This window comes from Acyrthosiphon pisum, chromosome X, assembly GCF_005508785.2.
Source record: "Acyrthosiphon pisum isolate AL4f chromosome X, pea_aphid_22Mar2018_4r6ur, whole genome shotgun sequence".
In the NCBI taxonomy this organism is placed as follows: domain Eukaryota; kingdom Metazoa; phylum Arthropoda; class Insecta; order Hemiptera; family Aphididae; genus Acyrthosiphon; species Acyrthosiphon pisum.
This window is the reverse complement of record NC_042493.1, coordinates 71299557-71319782: the sequence shown is the minus strand read 5'-3', so window position 1 is coordinate 71319782 and position 20226 is coordinate 71299557. Positions and strand designations below refer to the sequence as shown.

Here is a 20226-nt window from a genome sequence, read left to right as displayed (position 1 = left end):
TTTAACATGAGGTGTAAATGGTGTAATTATAAGTTTTATATGAAAAAAAAAAGTAAATTATTTTTTAACTAAGTTAAGTTACTTATTTTTTCCAACTAACTTGTAACTTTAACAAGTTAAATAAAAAAGGAAAGTAACTTTTAACTTTAAACTTAATTTACATTTTTCCAAATTAACTTAACTTAACGAGTTAAAAAAAACAGTTAACTTGCCCAGCCTTGAATATTATGTCTCGTATACGAGAGATAATAATTGTTATTAATATAAAGTGTTTTTGTTCGTATACAACCCGGTATTTGATATACAACCGCGCTCATCACTATCAAAAAGTTTCAAAATCAAATTGATAATGTGGCTCTGTGTACATTTTATATTTGGTTTGCAGGCAAAATCCGGCGTCTGTGTCAAATGCGAAATGACGGCAATACGGCCGATTCAAAAAATTATACATATTCAATTTTTAAAAAAATAAATAAATTTTACCGTTTTATTTATTTTTTTCAATTATTTGCGACAGATTATACACATACTGCAGTCGTGGTAACTACACAACACGAATTGGTATATTATATAATATTATGGTAGTAACAACTATAGTACATGATAGTATTTATATCAGTATATTTCAGCTGTGGTATCCATTATTTTATTTCTGATTTTCAAGTCACTTATATTATGCCTGGTGTCGTCTCATTGATCTATGTGAACAATTAATGAGCTTTTTTACAAACCACATGAATAATTCATAGGTATATTGTATTCGCAACACCTAATCTGAAATTAAATGCTTTAGCGTTGGAGGACCGGTGCTTGGAAAAAATCGGTTCCTAATCGTAATGATTAATTGTGCCATACCAATAATATCAAAGATTATATATAGATACTTTATGTTTTTATCAACATCCCGAATCGACAAATTTGTAAATGAATACGTGGTGCCGTGGTTCCTTGAAAGGATTACCAGACTGTTAAACATTTTAGGGTTTTAATAATTTGACTACAAATTATATATACAATTATTTATATAATTATTATATTAATTTATATATTTACATAATATTATATACGAAATCGCTTAAATATTTTTCATTAATTGTGTATTTGTATCATAATATAATGTAGTCATGTGCCTAAATATCATCACGATATTAATAAGAGAGACAAGCAAAACTGTACCAGTGCATAAATGCAACCAGGGAAAATAGCCCCCAAAAAATTACTCAGCCCCGGGCTCCCCAAGATATATTAATCTTTGAACTCGTATAATATCAGTTAAAATGAATAAATAATAATTAAAATTTACTTTAACAAATAAATATATTTTTTCATCAGTAACAAGTTAGGTACTGTTTTGTTACAGAATCCGATCGATGCATTATAAATTATAATGATATAATATAGTATAATAATAATAATATAATATAATAATAAGATTTATCCGAGTTTTTTTTTCATCAGATTAACTAGATTCTAGTGACTGTAGAATAGGAAATTATGTTCCTCTGTATGCTGCTTTTATAGACGACATAATGTGAGCTTCTGATGTTTCATGAATAATGACTTTTGGTAATCCATTTTTCCAATTATTGAAACCTTCACGTGACCAATTTGTTTTATGATTTTTCCCAAATAACGCACAATGAAAACAGTAAAGTTTGTTTTCAGTTTTAGAATATGTCATCCATTTCCTTCGTATAATTTCACCACTGGGTAAGGTTTTCCAGTACCAGCTATCGTGAAAAGATCTACCAAGAGAATCTTTTTGAAAACATTTATTTGGCATTTCATGTGAAGTTGGTTGTGATGGTCCAAGTTTGGAGAAATGATCAATTAGTTCAGAGCTTAAATATTTACATGGCTAAAAATAGCAGGATCATTTCCAAAGTCCAACACTAAAACAAATAAAATAAAAAATGTTGATACTTAAGTGTTTTTAATTCAATTAAATTCGCAAATACTGTCACAGGTGACACAGTGACACAGGAGTCTAGTCAACTAAATACTAATAACATAATAAAATAAAAATGTATTAAATACAATTTTATAACATTTATAAAATTAAATTGAATTTGGTATTTAATTACTGAAAATACTTACTTGAAACATCAGTGTGGGCAGACATCTTAACAGCATTGATTACTGAATCATCATCACATACATTTTGATTTTCTGTTTCATAAAATATATCAACATTTATAAAATTAAATTGAATTTGGTATTTAATTACTGAAAATACTTACCTTTAATTTCAGTGTAGACAGGACGGACATGTATATCAATTGAATCAACATCAACATCACATACATTTTGATTTACTGTTTACTAAAATATATTATATCAACATTTATAAAATTAAATTGAAATTGGTATTTAATTACTAAAAATATTTACTTGAAACATCAGTGTGGGCAGGCATCTTAACAGCATTGATTACTGAATCATCATCACATACATTTTGATTTTCTGTTTCATAAAATAAATTTAACATATTTCAATAGTAACAACTGCACATGGTATTTAATTACTGAAAACATTTACCTTTAACTTCAGTTTGGACAGGACGGACATGTATATCAAGAGCATTAACAATTGAATCAGCATCACAAACATTTTGATTTTCTGTTTCATAAAATATATCAACATTTATAAAATTAAATTGAATTTGGTATTTAATTACTGAAAATACTTACCTTTAATTTCAGTGTAGACAAGACGGACATGTATATCAAGGGCATTAACAATAGAATCAACATCAGCATCACATACATTTTGATTTACTGTTTAATAAAATATATTATATCAACATTTATAAAATTAAATTGAAATTGGTATTTAATTACTAAAAATATTTACTTGAAACATCAGTGTGGGCAGGCATCTTAACAGCATTGATTACTGAATCATCATCACATACATTTTGATTTTCTGTTTCATAAAATAAATTTAACTTATTTCAATATTCACAACTGCACATGGTATTTAATTACTGAAAGCATTTACCTTTAACTTCAGTTTGGACAGGACGGTCATGTATATCAACAGCATTGATTATTGAATCAGCATCACATACATTTTGATTTTCTGTTTCATAAAATAAATTTATCATATTTCAATATTAACAAAATAATAATATTGCTGAACATGTTTTTTTTAGTATGTTATACATTTAAATTATTAATTAAATTAAACTATAAATGATCATTACACATTTTAAGCAAGTAATTTATTAACAATTTCATTAAAAATTAGTTTATTAATTTCAATACAAATTCAATATTTTAAATATCACAAAATATTATTATTTTTTATTTTTTTAAGAAAACAGGGTAGATAATTTTAGAGCCATTATTTTATTAATATAATGTAAAAACGATTTATGGTCATAACTTATGATTTATAAATTATGATAGGCATTGGTACATAATATGATTTGAAAATGTCCCATATTTTTTTAATATAAATTAAAATTAATTAATATATTATATTGGTACTTACTTTTTTTGCTGATTGTTGCATCAGTTTTCAAATGAATATTGACGTTTTTTTGGGAAATATGGGGTCAAGTTTTTATTAGTATTGGTATGGGTTTTTGAATTTTGATGTTTTAAAACTATTTTACAGGATGATACATGCCTCTTCCAATTTGTCTCATTTAATTTTAATTTTTTTTTTGCCACACAAGCAGACCACATCATGAGAACATTATTTTACGTTCTGAAAAATAGTTAGATACCATTAATTATTAATTACTATATCGATTAATCATACCACTTAATCAGACTTACCTGTTATTTTCAGTGTTTAAATAAATAGAAAACTGCATAATTTTATATTAAAATAATAAAATCCGCGAACTATAGCTGAGCTTGAGTGGCAAAAAAAAAGCGTGAAACGAAATTACAAAATACCAACAAAATGTCGACCATATGGATACGGTTGAAAACACGAACTAAGATATCTTAGTTCGTGGTTGTAAACTATATAATAACAAATGATAATAACATAGTAAACAAGCCATCCCGACCACACGAAATTATATTGGATTTTTTCCTATTAATAGCATGGGCTACGGAGTACGGTTTATCGATAAAATTATCTGGAGATTACAGGACGCGGGACGATGGAGTGATGGGTTAATTTGTATTTGACAATTTCAAGTTATACTTCTCGGTTGATTAAAATATTTCTATAGGTTATAAACTTATAACTTAGTTTATAACGACAAACAGCTATTAAACATACAACTGTATACTACTATACAATTGTAAGCCATGACTGTAATACAGCTATTACAACTGTATATCATTGTCCATTCGGCGTACACGATTATTATCTTTATAATTAAATATAAAGATGGATCATTTATAATTTATATTATTATGAATTATACCTAATCAATAATCAACCTCATTCTTCAGGGGCTTAGGCACCCACCATGGGACCACCACCACCCACCCATTAAAAGAAGGGTGGTGACCGCCCCCCTTGGCTTATGGTTTCGGCGCCACTGAATTAATATTATACCCTCTAAGTGATAATACCACATAACTACATAATTACTTTAAATTCGTTAAAGAAAACTTGAGACAAGTCTGGAATAAGTAATTTCAATAATTATATTTGAAAAAAAATGAAATTAGAGAAAAAATTATTATATCTGATATTATATAATAATAATAGGTGATGTACTATAGTGGTGTCGCGGTAAAACGAAGCCTTCACGTATTCTTTTTAAAAACACCTATTAAGGCTTTAGCTTTGTACAACCTAAAGTCCTAAAATAATACTATTATCGCACAAAAGACGGTGTAATTAATATAATATAAGTGATACAGCTGGATGAGAAAAACAGGTCGTCGAAGTAGAAATTGCATCTATAGTCATTGAAATGTATCTCAACCATATTCTACGGTGGATGTGAAATCCATCATACATAATAGTTATTGACGGTTGTATAGAAATAAAGGAACATAATATGCTAAGCCTTATACAAGTATAATATTATATTAGTGGTTCGGATCCGATCGACGAGGCTGCGTGGTTTATACAAATGTCAAAAACCGAATAAAAGTCTCACAATACGACGAACTGGAGTGTGTTTAGTCATGAGCGGAATTTCATCAAGGTTTAATGTCTTGAGAACGTCAATCATGATATTCAAATAATAATTGTGTATAACATTAATTACTTACATGTACCTATACGTATAGCCGTATAGGTATATTAAAATGATATGATCTACAAATATACGTGATAGTGATGCAAACTTTTGGCACGTACTTTTGGGAGAATGTAATTGTGACGCAAAGTTATATTATGTCTGTACTGTTATAAATATTCGGTGAAAATTTAAAGACTCTATGGTTATTCCTTTATGAACTATACAACTAGGTACAGAAAATACATTTTTTAAAAACTATAGCTTAATTATTCCCGTTTTCTCGACCTTTTTTGATTAAAAAAATATTGTGAATTTTCTACCATTGACTAGCCTCCAAATTACCAAGATTCTAGACAAATTCTGCTCATAAATAACACAAAAAAAAATCTCACACGCATCATTAATATTTTAAAACCAAATAACCAATAGTTCAGCTCCGCTTGGAATCAAAAAATCGAAAAACCACTTCGCCACGATATGATGACGACCTCGTGTCATTTTCAGGGATGCGGGGCGACTCGAAGGGGTTTGATTTTATACAAACGGCGACTGCTGTAGCGGGACGGCCTAACTGTATATTATATAATAATATAATATAGAACACAATGTATATAATATAAATGGAAAACGAATTGTCTGCAGAAAACGTCTGCTGATCAACGGATACAATAATAATAATAATAATCTAACATATCATATACGATATCGTTAAATGCGTCTATACAATGTGCGCGTAATATGCGTATCGAACACTCTCCTCCAGTCGTTTGTTCAGTGCGCGTGTGTGCGCGGCCTTTTTATACAGCTGATCCTTATCGGCGGTCGGAACTATACGCGGTGTACAGACTTACTAAAAGTCTGCGCACTGCTCGTATAACGGCGTAGCTGGTTAATACCAACCTATACCCATATATAATAATATATCGAATGAAAATACCGCTGCAAACAATCGTTGCGGACAAGCGAGAAAAAGGGCCATGACGAAAAAGGGACGTGGCCCGACACGTGGTTAAGAACCCGCGACCGCGGTATTAAAATATTGTGCCGACGACGACGACCTTTTACCAGGGCGATGATCGTTTTCCGACGCGATCGGTTTCGCGATCCGACACAGCATAATATAATATGATTATTCTCACCGCGAGATTTTCGCACGAGATTCGTGCGCCGGTGTCACATGTCTCTCACTCATTTTCTCTCTCTTTCTCTCTGTCTCTGTCTCTGTCTCTCTCCACAGCGATCGTATAACACAATAAAACGTCGTTTTTTAAAATTTCGCCGCAACTGTATTATTATATGATTGACAATAATACGCGTCGTGTACTCGTGTGGCTTTTATTGTTATACTGTTCGTCCCGAGCCGCGACAGTTGCGCCTTTTGCGCGAATCCCCATTTTTAGCCGACACATATATTATATACTATTTTTTAGTATACACATTTAGGTAAATAATAGAGGGTACGGATTTATATGCAATTACGTATAAATTTACAATTTGAATATTTGTTATGAATTTCGTCGGAAGTACACACTGTTCCAAATTCATAAGAGACGTTAATTTCCTTACGTTTGAATTTAAGTAGGTTAGTACTTGAGCGCTAATTAATTACATTGGCAAATCGCAAAAGAAAAATCATTTTTTTTACTCTCATGTTGCTATAAATTAGGTACTCCGAGGCTGCGGACAACTATTGATATTGTAATGTTGATGAATTTATGTTGATTTAAATGCACTAGGTATAATGGCGTATTGCACCCATATATAATATATCTAATGACTATATTATGTTATTAATAATAAAGAACATCGACTAAAAATGTATATAAAATGTTTAATAAAAAATTGTCAAAGGTACGTAATATCCTCCACAGCACTACTTATATAATATAATGTAATACCTTTATTAATACCTAATATAATAATATTAATATTTAGAAGTCTTTTTTGGATTTACAGCAATAAATTGAAAACTATTTATGCAAATTAATTTTTTATTATAGTTTTACTATTTCCTATTATATTGTCACTGCAGAGCTGCGTCTTACCTGTTATATTTTTTTAATTTTGATATCAATAACAACCGGCGTTTTGTGTACAATAAAATCGAAATTTTCATTTCGTCAAAGGCACTCCACAGTCCACGTCAAGTTTTTTGGTTTGTCGAGAGCGTATATATACCCATGTTATACTGTAGATACAGACACGCTACTGGAAGCCTTCGAGGTGCACGAAAGACTGCATTGTGGCGGCTTTCGATACACACATATACACATCATATTCGTGTACAACCACCGATCATTTTTTAGAACTCTTTTGTGCGTTATGCTAATTTTCCGATAAGATATTGACAATGTAAGCGCATATATACGGGTACTCATACAGCGTTGGCCTCGAAGTCGTTTCCTTTTATTTATTAATATATTATCATTATTATATTATATTATACACACACTTCAAACGCCCACGGGGATCAGAGAGCTTATAGTTTATACGGCTGACAAACCGATTTAACATAATATCAATCGATTATAAATTAAGAATTTATATTTCAACTTGTTATTACTACCTGTACTACGCAACGAATGGGCTAAATATATCAATCGTATAATTTAAAATATAACTTGGGTACTAAAAATACAAAATATAAAGTATGTATTTGAAAAATATACTATAAAATACTTTTTTTTTAATTATATAAATTATAATAAATACATTATATGCTTTAAAAAATATATATATTCCCGGAAATTTGGACATTTTAGGAAATTAGGACAATTCCTAGGAAACGATGACAGTTCCTAAGAGCATTAGAAAATAATGGGTTAGCAATTTTCACAACATTTCCGTAGTTTATAGGCAACATATTAATAACTAAAAATCTAGTAGGCTTTAACTTTTTTATGCTTATAGAGTTGATCAATCTAACCCCGGGAGAAAAAACCGAAGTAGAGTAACCGCTAACCCAATAAACTAGCGAGTGATCGTCTTTGAGGATGTCGTTTGTTATGAACCCTTTCAAAAATGTAAAGGCTAGACTGTCCTTTCTATATATTATTAGTCATTTGAAAAATACAAAAGCAAGTTATTCCATTAGGCATACAAGCAATCAATAGCATTAATTGTTTTAAAAAAGTATAACTTCCTAAATCATTTACTAAATCATTAGGTGCCTAGATTGTTTATTTACACTCAAGGTTTTAAATACACGAAATAGAATGGAATGTTCCAAATCTTTTTTCATTATCTTCATCAAAAGACAGTTCAAATGTTATATCTTCAATGTGGCAATGTCTTATACAATGATATCGTTAAATGGTTTTCATTGCAACGCGTGTTCTGTAAAAGTACACGTACCTACTTTAAGTATATTTGGGTACATTAAAGTGTGATCCAATATTTTGCATTCCTGGCGTAGACCACGCTCGTGGATCACTGAGAAACGTATTAGTATTTAGCGGCTACAAGTTTTTTACAGAAGCCAAAGAGGATTTGTACATGTTGTGTAAGTAAAATACTAAAATATACTTATAGGTTATATAATATCTACTGCAATAGATTTCTAGATAAAAATTATTTATTTGTATAGTTTAAATGCTTAATAAATTCTAATTAATTTCTTATACCGTAATATCCATATTAAAACGTGGAAATTGTAGTATCAGGCTGATACTATCAGCCATGACTTATTTTATGTTTTTAAAATTTTCAAAATTTTCAAAATATAAATTTTTTAAATATATACAAAATACAAATAACAACTTTTTTCCTCAGAAAAAAAATGTAACTAAAATACACCCCCATGGTAGGCTGTAGCCTATACGTTCTATATACGTCGTTGGAACAAAATCCTAAAGTTCGCATAACATTTTTGCTGTTTACATATCAATAACAAGTGTCATACTCGCATTGATATACACGCGTTCGACGCCTGCAGGTTTGTTGTATGTATAATAATCGACGCGCAATCTTTTGTGTAAAACGTCATATTTAAGAGGAGTTCCTTGTTGTCATTCACGTCAAATGTTCCATACTCGTTCTGCTCTGCAGTGCACTTAAATGTTCTATCGATTATTACGCTCGTAATAGACCAGCTCTTGTGAGTTGACGCACTGTGTCTCGTCTTTTTTTAATTTGTGACGTTTTGTTTATTTTAGTTTGCGCTTTGTTACTTTTGTAATTATTTTGTTGTCGTTATTTGCTCGTAATCGTTCTTGGTAGCTATTGAGTATACGATCGCATTTTAATAGTACATACAACAGAACAGAAGAAACCATCTCTGACATTGTGACGGGCCGGGAAGTAAATCACGATTCTCGGGTGACGAGGTCTCTTATTTTTTTTGAAAATTATTCAGTAAAACTCATATCAGACATCTGTATAATATAATATAATTTACTTCTTCAAATATTTCACTAAACGATATTCTGTACTAAAAAATATGTAATTGTTTACAACAGGGCTTGCATTTGAAAAAAAAATTCCTGTTTATATTATTTACAATTAAAACGTCATCCAAGATTTGCGTTTATCGTTATTTATAACTAAAAGGTTATACAAGTTTTGGGTTTATCCTTATTTAAAATTGTGCTAAAACCTATTAAATTTAAAAATAATAACTAATGCGGATAGGTAATGGCTCGGATATGGAACATAATATAGGTAATCAATTCTTAGATTGTTTTCATGAAATAAAATATGTTTCTAAGAAACCAATTGGCAATTATAGACCTTTTAAGTAAATATATTTTAAAATATTTCGTTTTGCGTAATGTTTCGTTCAATGATATTCTATAAATTATGTTTTGCGTTATGTTTTGTTTAATAATATATGTATAATATATTTTGCTAATCGTTATGTTTTGTTTTGCGATATTTAATTATTTTTGATTATTACTTTCCGTTAAATTACGTTTACACATTTCAATCGTTTTTTGTCAAATATAACGTTATAATTAGTATATCGTTTGCAAGCCCTGTTTTACACTGAATTACACGACGTCCTATTTGCCGGTCTCGAACGTCATATGTGAATTATTGAAACTATTCTCGTGTTCAGCATTATTTTTTTTATAATATATATAATATATATACTGCAATCTCATTTCACCGAAAGTTCACTATAGCTAACAAAAGTTTATATCACTATACACGACACTCTACAGCGAGTGGTAAAAAAAAATCACAAATAAGTATTCCAAAATATGGTCTTACATTATATTTAAAAATTCCAAAAATCAGATTTAGTAGGTACCTATACTACAACATTATTAAATGAAAAAAGGGGGTGGCTAAGATTGGTGATTCAACCTGCACTATAATATATTATAGCAGAGACGGGCCAGCGCTATCGCGCGCGCACACACACATGCATCATACCAAATTTTTTGTAATCATATTTCGACGAATGATATTTCCTACGGTCGGACAATATTCTAATACGGTGTTTTTTAAAACGTCGGACGCCTCGTATTGTGTGCTCTGTGTGCTAGAGAGTACGGTGTGTATTATAATAACAACAATAATAATATAATATAATTATGCTGTCAAAGAACCGCCGCGCCGTGACAACCGGTCGGACACTTGCCGCATATTATTACAGAGCACCGCCCTTAGCTGCTGCAGCTACAGCAGAAGCGAGTTTAAGCGATAATATTATAGTCGATGTGACACAAACTCCCGCCGAGAAGGGTTTTCGTGCGCACCTACGGGAAACTAAAAAAAATTACATAATAATGAAATAATGATAATTTGATAATAACGGACAACACGTCGCGCCACGTGTGTTATTATATATTATATTATGTCATATTGTTATAAGCTCATTGAGACTGTATGTGCAACCGAGTGTTGTATAATAGGTAATACAATATATAGGTGACATAAATATAGGTATACCGTGGCACACGTTACTGTGTACTTACGTAACAAAATGGTCATCAACTAGAAGCGATGACGATGGACTACCGTATTAACCGCGATCCGGAAACGTCTTGAAGTGTGGTAACCGGAGCTGCATTTTTCGGGTGGATAGTATAGGAGGGACAGTCAAGGGCACGCGTGGGAAATAAAAATATTTAGCTGTAATATTGACATAAAAAGTGTACTGTTGATAATTACCTATAAAATTATTAATATATTTTTTTTATCAAAATAGCTAAAAAAAAAGCCTAATTTTATTTGTAAAATCCATTAAGTAGAGCAAATAGGTACCTACTAAATGCCAAATGGTATAATATAAATATTTAGTGAATATTTCAAGGACCTGTGGTACCAAAATACCAAAAGCGTTCATGATATAATATAAATATATAATTGTGCATGGATGATACAATAGTGCAATATTAATATCTAACACGGCCATTATTACTACGATTCACGTGGACAGTATAATACAATATAACAACTACAGAGCACACTAGTGTTCACACTGCAGCAGTGTTTTCTGCCCATACATATAATATAGAACCCACGAGGAAAAATATTCTGTTGATCGTGGTGTAAAAAAATGAACATTGATCGATGACGATACGTTGTGTGCGTGTGAACCACCCGAAGAGCGCACGCGCGACCGTTTTGGATTTCTGAAAATTTCACTGGAAAAAAATCGACGGGGCAAAAACCAGCTCGGGGCCCTGAATAAAAAAAAAAATCAAATCCCAAATCGTTTCGCCGCGTTATGAATGGTCGGTCGATCGTGCGTGTGTGTCTAAATAGTTAACCTCTCACAATACGGCACAAAAATGTGACCACAACAGGTTTCGTGTACATATATATATAATATTATATTATTATAATATACGGTTTGGTGGAATACTCCAACAACAGCAGCTGTTCCGCGGGAGAATTTTATATATATTATTATTATTATATTCTCTCCGCGTCAATGGAATTTTTCAGCTCTCTTATACGCCGTATAATGGTAGGTACCACCACAATGTACCATTATCATCACAATAATAATTTAATAATATAACACATTATTGTAGTGAACAATAAGCACTTATTCAGAAAAACTGACCTACACGCTCCTCGTTATAACATTATAGTCATTATTACTATTACTATTATTATTTTTCGACTTTTTTTTTTGTGTAGCGTTTTCGTTTTCATGTCGTGTATAGTAATAATAATAATAGGCACTGAATGGATGAATGAAAGGCGTTTACACGCGTAGTAGGCATAGTTACATTAATGCGTTGTAATATTATTCACTTGTGAACGATATATACACGCGTAGCTCTTCGAATAATCACGTTGGATCTCTCATAATGGTGTGATAAAATAAATAATATGTATTTGAATACAACAATTGTTGATGTAGTTTCGCACCTGTGCCAACTGACAACTATATACTTTGAGTAATATAAATTGGTCAATCAGTGCTAGCAGACAGGTTTTTATGGTTGTGGTCCTAGTTTTTTCTGTCAGAAGGACTTTCGGCAAAATCAAAATAATTGTTGTTCAAAGAACCGTACGATCGCGGCCTATACTTAACAGATTTTTTATCGTTGTTTGAAAAATTTAACAATTCTATATGTTTGCTTCAATTTGTCAACTGTTGTAGAAGTCAATTATATCGATACACGTGATAAAATGTGTCAGCATTCACATTGCACATTTAATATGAATCTAATATAATAATACCTTTGGTTATATCGGGAGTAAAATAATATATTGTATCATATCGGGGATGATGGTTGATGTTACATTATAATATTATAGTCGAGTCTCGATAACTCGAATTTCAAGAGAGTCAAGTATATTATAGACTCTCCTAATATGTATTTTCCAAGTCTTATGTCGTGACAAAATATTACATTGAGTGCAGGTACCTATTAGTGTGAACGTAGGAATTTTTAAGGAAGAAGAAAAAATTTGAGTTATCGATACTCACGGCTGTATATTATATATTTATAAACGATAATATATTACCACCTTGGTCCGTGGGCAGCTTTAGGCCCGGCGGTGCTCACCTGCTGAGTACCTATAGCAAGTGTTGTGGCGTATATACACAGTGGCAATATCATGATGCATAACCCGTTTCCGCCAAAGGTGTACCTTTCCCTGTCCTGCTTAATCAAAACGAACAAATACCTGTTTTCACCAAAATAATTTTCAAACCACACAAATACATTTGTAAGTTCGATTACTATTTTAATTTTTTATATTATTATTAACCACTACATGGAGGCTGAACTATTTGCACATGACCTGGTCTCGAATTTCGATTATTATTGTAAAAACGGCGTATAATACTTACTACATAGGTATACACGATAAATTGATACAATACCAGATACCAGAGTATAATAATATTATACACTTGCATTAACGACAAAGAGTGAACTGATTTCGAATATTTATAAATTTTGATTGTTAATATATAATATTATAAAAACTAGTAGTATATCATATGTCATAGGAAATCCTCACAAATATTAAGTGCTCTACCCACCACAGGTAGAGGTTTGAATACATTTAGGGGATACTAAAATGTTACTACACAAAATTAATCAATTAATAATATAAAAAATTCTCCCCTCTCCCAATCACCCCATAATCACCATCTATGCCCCCACCTCCACATAATCGATATCGAGATGGTATATTCGAATTTCTGCCAAACTCGCTCTAGCATATTATAGCTTGTGAGGTAGTACCTACTGTTATTATAGAGTCACCGCGGTGGAATGAAAACAAAGTGATAACTATATTAAAGTTGATTTGAACTTGTCATTTACTTCTATAGAACCATCCGTTGACATTTGTATGAACACCCGAGACAATAGAGTAAGACCGGTAAAAACTTACATTAATTTACATATTATAAAGTGCATAAATAAAGATGGTGAGCCTAGTGTAAGAGGTCCGTGATGCAGAGCTCATGTTTTTGTATTTTTGACAATGTCACATTTTATTTGTAAACGTTAGAATATATAATTTTGCTATCGAAAACAGTAAAATAAACATTTCCAAAAATTGTTGTTGGCTAAAACCTGAAGGTATGCACTAAAAATATTGTTCTTCTTTGGCAGTAAGAAGAGCACTATCATATAATATTATATAATATAAACTTATGAAAATATTTTTTCACGAATATTAAAAACGTCAACTATAGGTTAACAGACAACTCATCTTTTGAAGAAAATTACTGAGAATCGATATAGCCACAAAAACAACCAACCGTTCACAAAATAGTAAAGCAAAAATAATATGAAATATTTAATAAAATACGCCTATATTATTTATATATTTATTTGAATAATTAATATTCATTAAAAATATATTTACATCTAGGTGTACCTTACCTTAACGTTTAAATATTTAACTATAATTTAAATCCTATTATGATAATAATATAATCTGCACATGTAAAGGATCCTACAACTCGCTTTAATAATATGAGAGCCCTCTACCAAGAAACCTTTTATCTACTTAAATGCTCCTGAGACCTGACCATGTCTTCCAGGGCCGTATCTGGATGTCTTCTCTTGGGTTATGTGTACGCTTGAGATATATTTTGCTGCTTAAATCATTCTCTACTAAAATTGTCCAACTCCGCTTACATATAGTGTACTCGTATACATAAATCACAAAACTCGAGATAGGCATGCCGTAAATAAAAAATTCAAAATTATCTTTCCATCCCAAAGTAAACTAAATAATAAGCAGTTTCAGTTTGTATGGTCATACAATAAGCTTTTATAATTTATTCAACATTGGGTGTATAATATTTTGGAAAAAACTTTTTTAAAACCGCCAACGTTATATCATACCTATAGTTAAATAATTTATCAAATGACAATGCGATCCAAGCGCGCGTATATGTATAACCGAGTGGCTATAAAACCCGTACCTATACATACACATTATACAATATATACTGAGTAAAATAGACGATTCACCACGCGAATATAATATGTAATTAAGTCGACTATATTATATGCATAAAATATAATATACTTATGTAGTATTTATATATACATATATAAACGACGCATAAAAGCATAACGCGCTTACATGATAATAAGACGAGGTTACAATGAACAATCTGCTCTTTGTGAGCACTGCAATATTAACCACATAATATAGTATAATAATATGCATATGAATGTGCAGAATTCTCTCTCTCTCTTTATGTCTCTCCCTTCCATCGTATTTCCCCTATCTATCCTTATTTTAGCAATTTAAGATCATTCGTGTTTTAATTAAACGAAAAACCTACAGTGTATAATACACTTATATAAACAGATGTATATAGACATAAAGACGACGACGACGTTTTGTACGAGCTATATTTTACTGTACTATGTATAATATTGCGCTTATACCAGAAAGAATAATAATAATTATAATATAATTATAAACGTCAACGGAACGCGAGTCGGTCGAGAGGGCTCTTCAACTGCCGCGCGTTTGTGCAGCCAGAGGTACAAGTCGCGGTGTAATATCTCGTATATAATAAGACTGCTGTATTATATACATATGTCAATAGTAAGCATAGGTATACACGGAGGTTCTGTCTAACTATTCAATGCGGTTTTCCGTCTAATGCAAGAGTCCTTTGTGTTTAGGCGACTCAACGTCATAGCGGATTAACTGCACGGTTTTTATTTAATAAATACATAAATACTATACCTGCAGGGTGATTCGCCAAACGCGCTCGGCCCAATTTTCTTCTCGGATAATTCAAATGAGAGCTATATGATGATTTGAAAATTATATTAACTAATATTAGTTTACTAAAATGTTATAAATATTCGTAAGAATTGTCCGCATAATAAGCACTATCACTTATCCGGGCTATTTTCTTGCTTAATAATTCAGAAACTTTACGTTCAAATTTAAATTCAGATTTATCAACAGTAAGCACTCAATTATTGCAGCAGAAAAAGTAATTCTCATTTGAAAAAATGTTGAGCATCATTTTGAATAACCCTATTTAGTATACTTCTATATATCTTATATATATAAAAATAAGTGTACATTTTGAATACATTTTATAACTCAAGATCTACCAAACCGATTTCGATAAAAAATTCAGTGCATATTAAGATTGATATGTAGATGGTTTCTGTGAAGTTTATAAGCTGTGTGATAAATGGTTTCGGAGTTATGGCCTCTTAAATGCAACTCTGGAACTACTTATCAGATCTTCTTTATTTTTTTTTAACGAAAGAGTATATCACGGAAAAGGTTATTATGAAACAACATTTTAGGAAAATCCACCGGAAAAGTAGGAAATGTGGATGTCAAAAATACAAAAGTGACGCAACAGGTTAGATTAGGATTTTGTATGAATTTATTATTTTAATCCACAATAGGTAGAATACAACAAACTTGATATAACTTTGATACTTTAGAGTTAAATCATACACTTACGTACAAACTATAGTGGTACCGCAGGTAGATTGCCTATCTCATAATATACTGCTGCGAATCAGAATTTTTATTCCGGGCAACGGAAAAGTTAAGATTAATTTTAAACACCATAAACCGAATATTAAAGAACGAATTGAACAAAGTTTGAGTCATATAGAGTTGGTACATTTAACGGGCAACGAAGTGCACGGGTTCAGCTTGTATTTTATATTTATTGATAGTAGTCTTCCCACTGGGGCAGAGGGTATAGTATAGGTGCTTTCATATTACATAGGCCGGAAATAATTGAATAATAATAATACGTCCGTTGAAATCCTGCAGATCCTCCTCTGTGCAGTGTTCTTTTATATAATATTATTTCAGGCAATAAATATTTATAAACATTATTACGTACACACATATTATAATGATAATAATATTATGCTTCTCGTATTTTGGCTCGCGACCGCACCCGCAAAGACCGCACCAATCGCCACCGCCGCGCGCCAGGCGGGGAAGTCGCGAGAGGGTTCTGACGCGCTACAAATTATCATACAATTATAATATACGATAATAATATTATATTATACTTACAACTATATAATGTATATACATATAATGCGCGCAAACGTGTACGTTATTATGCGTATACGACCAACGTGTCGGAGCGTATTAAAATATATTTTTTTCGGTAGGGAGTCTCGTCTTGAGCGGCCACCGCGGAGGACTTACCACTCGGATGACCTCCTCCCCGCGCCGCCCCGCCCGCGTGCACCGCCGTTTAAATTTATTGGACCGGTCTATGTTATTATTACATTCGTACGTAATATCACACGCGTCGTATATACATATATTATTTATATATCATATACATTATAATAAACGTATGTACCTATGTATATAATATTATATTCGTGTGGCGGCGGTGTAGGTTCAGCGCTATAATACAGATCGCATTTTATCTCGTTGTACGTATTTATAATAATATTATTATAGTCTTTTTTTATTATTATATTAATTTATCGTACGATTTTACTACAGCCATCGCAGGGCTTTTATAATACCCACCCCTATGTTATTATATATCGTCGTTTTGTTTCTAACCAATCTATTTATATTAGAGCTGTTATATTATACGACCTCTTCTTATATTGTAGTTATTACCCAGAGGCTAGAAATTAATAGGTAAATATCCATGCCAGAAATACTGTGATCCGTGATGCCTGTATTTGATCCTATTTTCAAGAGTAAATTATTTGTTTTTTATTTAAAAATATTTTATCGTGTAAAGTATTAACCTTAAGTAAATAACCAAATATTATACCTATGTGGCTATGTATATATATTATTATATTATTCTTGTTACGGCGGCGGCGCTATACAGATCGCATTTTATCTCGTTGACTTGTACTTATAATATTATAGTATTATTATTATTATATTTTGTCGTACGATCTTACATCAGCGATCGGTGTATCGCAGTGAGAGTAAAATAAAATAATTTAAAAAAATAAATTTTTTATTTACTAAAAAAAAAATACAAACATTTTAGATAATGAGGAAAGAATAATATTAAATAATTGAACGATTTGAACGTAACCTAATAATCATGCGATTGCATGTGGTGCTAAAAAAAAATATTCCTTGAGATTTTAAAAATTAAATTCTAGAAATAACATTATCTCAAATGTTTGTATTTTTTTTGGTCTTTGGCTTCATTAAGATAATCTTACTAATGTGTAAATGTTATGTTTGAAGTGGTGTGCTTTGGAGTAGGTAGGTTAGGGGTTATATCCCCCCACCCGTTGAAATATTTTTATCCAACCTATTTATATTAGAACTTGTATTACTTACTATTATTTATTACCTAGTGCCAATCTACTATGTTATGTGTTGTTATTATATTATACATTAAGTGATAAGTGATAACTATACAGAGCACATACAAAATCGTATCAAATATGGTGCCTACGATGTCGGATTAATAAATACATAAATATGTGTGTAGCCTGTTTTCTAAGCACTCATTTTCTCTGCCCCCGCCCCACATAACCACAAAGGTTCTAAATATCATGCATTTTCTTTATTATAAATATAAAAATACAAATAAAAAACATAAATACATCTGTCCTATATTTTATTGAACTTAAAATTATTGAATGTGTGTTAAATAAACATAGGTACCTACATTATTTGTTAATATAAATGCCAATAGTACATCAAAAGTCACTTAAATGACAAAATGCATAGACTTATATAATAAAAATAAAACTTTTACACCCGAGTCTGTATAAGACGTAAATTTATATGTACCTAATAGCTTATCAGTTATCAACAACTGTTTCAAGCTGTGTCATTAGTCATTACGTTTACTATCATGCAAGTCTGCAGTACGTCTACACTGGTCTGGGATACGGTTAGGTCAGGACACAGTCAGCGTCTATAATAGACTGTCAACTTTCCAGGAAAAACGTACCATAACGCTTAAATCTACAACATGTAGTAAGATATACCTATCGGCTATCCAGTATCTAAATATTATAAATAATAATTATTATACAGTAGTAATAGCACGGACTGTAATATAATTATATCTAACTTAGCCCATTATGGTTATAATAGCTACATTAACAATGCAACCCTTAAAGTCGCGGTATTTATACCTTTAGATTTACCCTTACAATTGAACAACATGTTTAATAACTCAAAACATACCTCCTCCATTGAACATCTGTGTGAAAATCCTATGTATACATGTCTAAGATAAACATTTTTTATTTATTTATGTATTATAACGCCTGGAGGGGCAAAAGTAATTTGTCCGACTCATAGGTAATTTAACATAGCGTGTCATATATTATATTGGTACCATACAGGGATCGAAACCGTTTCAAATTTTAACGGTTACGGTTTAGGTTTTTAGAACAATTTTCTACATTTTCTGGTTTTGGTTTAGGTTTAAGATCGGGTTTTCAAATTTTTGGTTTCGGTTTCATAAAATGTTTTTCAAATTTATCGGTATCAAGAACGGTTTTTAAAAATTTTGATTTTATTTTCCTGTACCTAATAATTTTAGACTCGATTTTTAATATTTTTAGACTATTAAGGGCTGAGCCTAAAAACCTAAGATATTTCCAATTTGTATAATTAGGTAGTGTAGGTACAGCAAATGTACGTTCAGCAGAACTATTTTCGTGTTGTTCACTTTAATATGTTGTACCTATTTAGTCCTTTTGCATACAACATAATATGACTGAGCTCATTATTCGATTACAATAATATTTAATTGTAATTTACAATAACATCACACTATATTACAGTATAATATAAATCTCTTGTTATGTGATTAATGTTTATGATATTTGAGCAAAATATTAATTTAAATGGATACTAAAAAAATTTAGTTTATTTATAAAAAAATGTATTGGACTATTGAAATCATTGTTATTTAAAAAGGCTCAATGTTAAGATTCAAATACACATTATAAGATAATTGGTACACACATTTGTAATTTAGGGGACACACAGAGGAGAGTGATTATAATGACATAAGCGATCGATGACTGCTGGAGAGACGTGGATCATTCGAATACGAAACAATTGTAATAACATTAATAAATAAAAATATACACAAGTAATTCATATAACAATAATACAGACGTGCACAGTTGTATAGGGGCGAACAAAATAACAATTATAATATT

At 30.9% G+C, this 20226-nt stretch overlaps 2 long non-coding RNA genes across 2 annotated transcripts in view; one reads left to right on the top strand and one right to left on the bottom strand.

Moving 5' to 3' along the window:
* Positions 1 to 490, top strand: part of LOC115034006 — a 3008-nt gene extending 2518 nt beyond the window's left edge. The window contains exon 3 of the long non-coding RNA XR_003839351.1: positions 386 to 490. This is a non-coding gene — a long non-coding RNA (uncharacterized LOC115034006). The remainder of the gene's footprint in view (positions 1 to 385) is intronic.
* Positions 491 to 1105: 615 nt separating this feature from the next.
* On the bottom strand, positions 1106 to 3143 carry LOC115034007. The gene is made up of 4 exons (XR_003839352.1): positions 2854 to 3143; positions 2539 to 2777; positions 2241 to 2463; positions 1106 to 2169 (listed from the first exon to the last, which is right to left on the bottom strand). It is a non-coding gene; the product is annotated as an uncharacterized LOC115034007 (long non-coding RNA).
* Positions 3144 to 20226: the final 17083 nt, after the last annotated feature.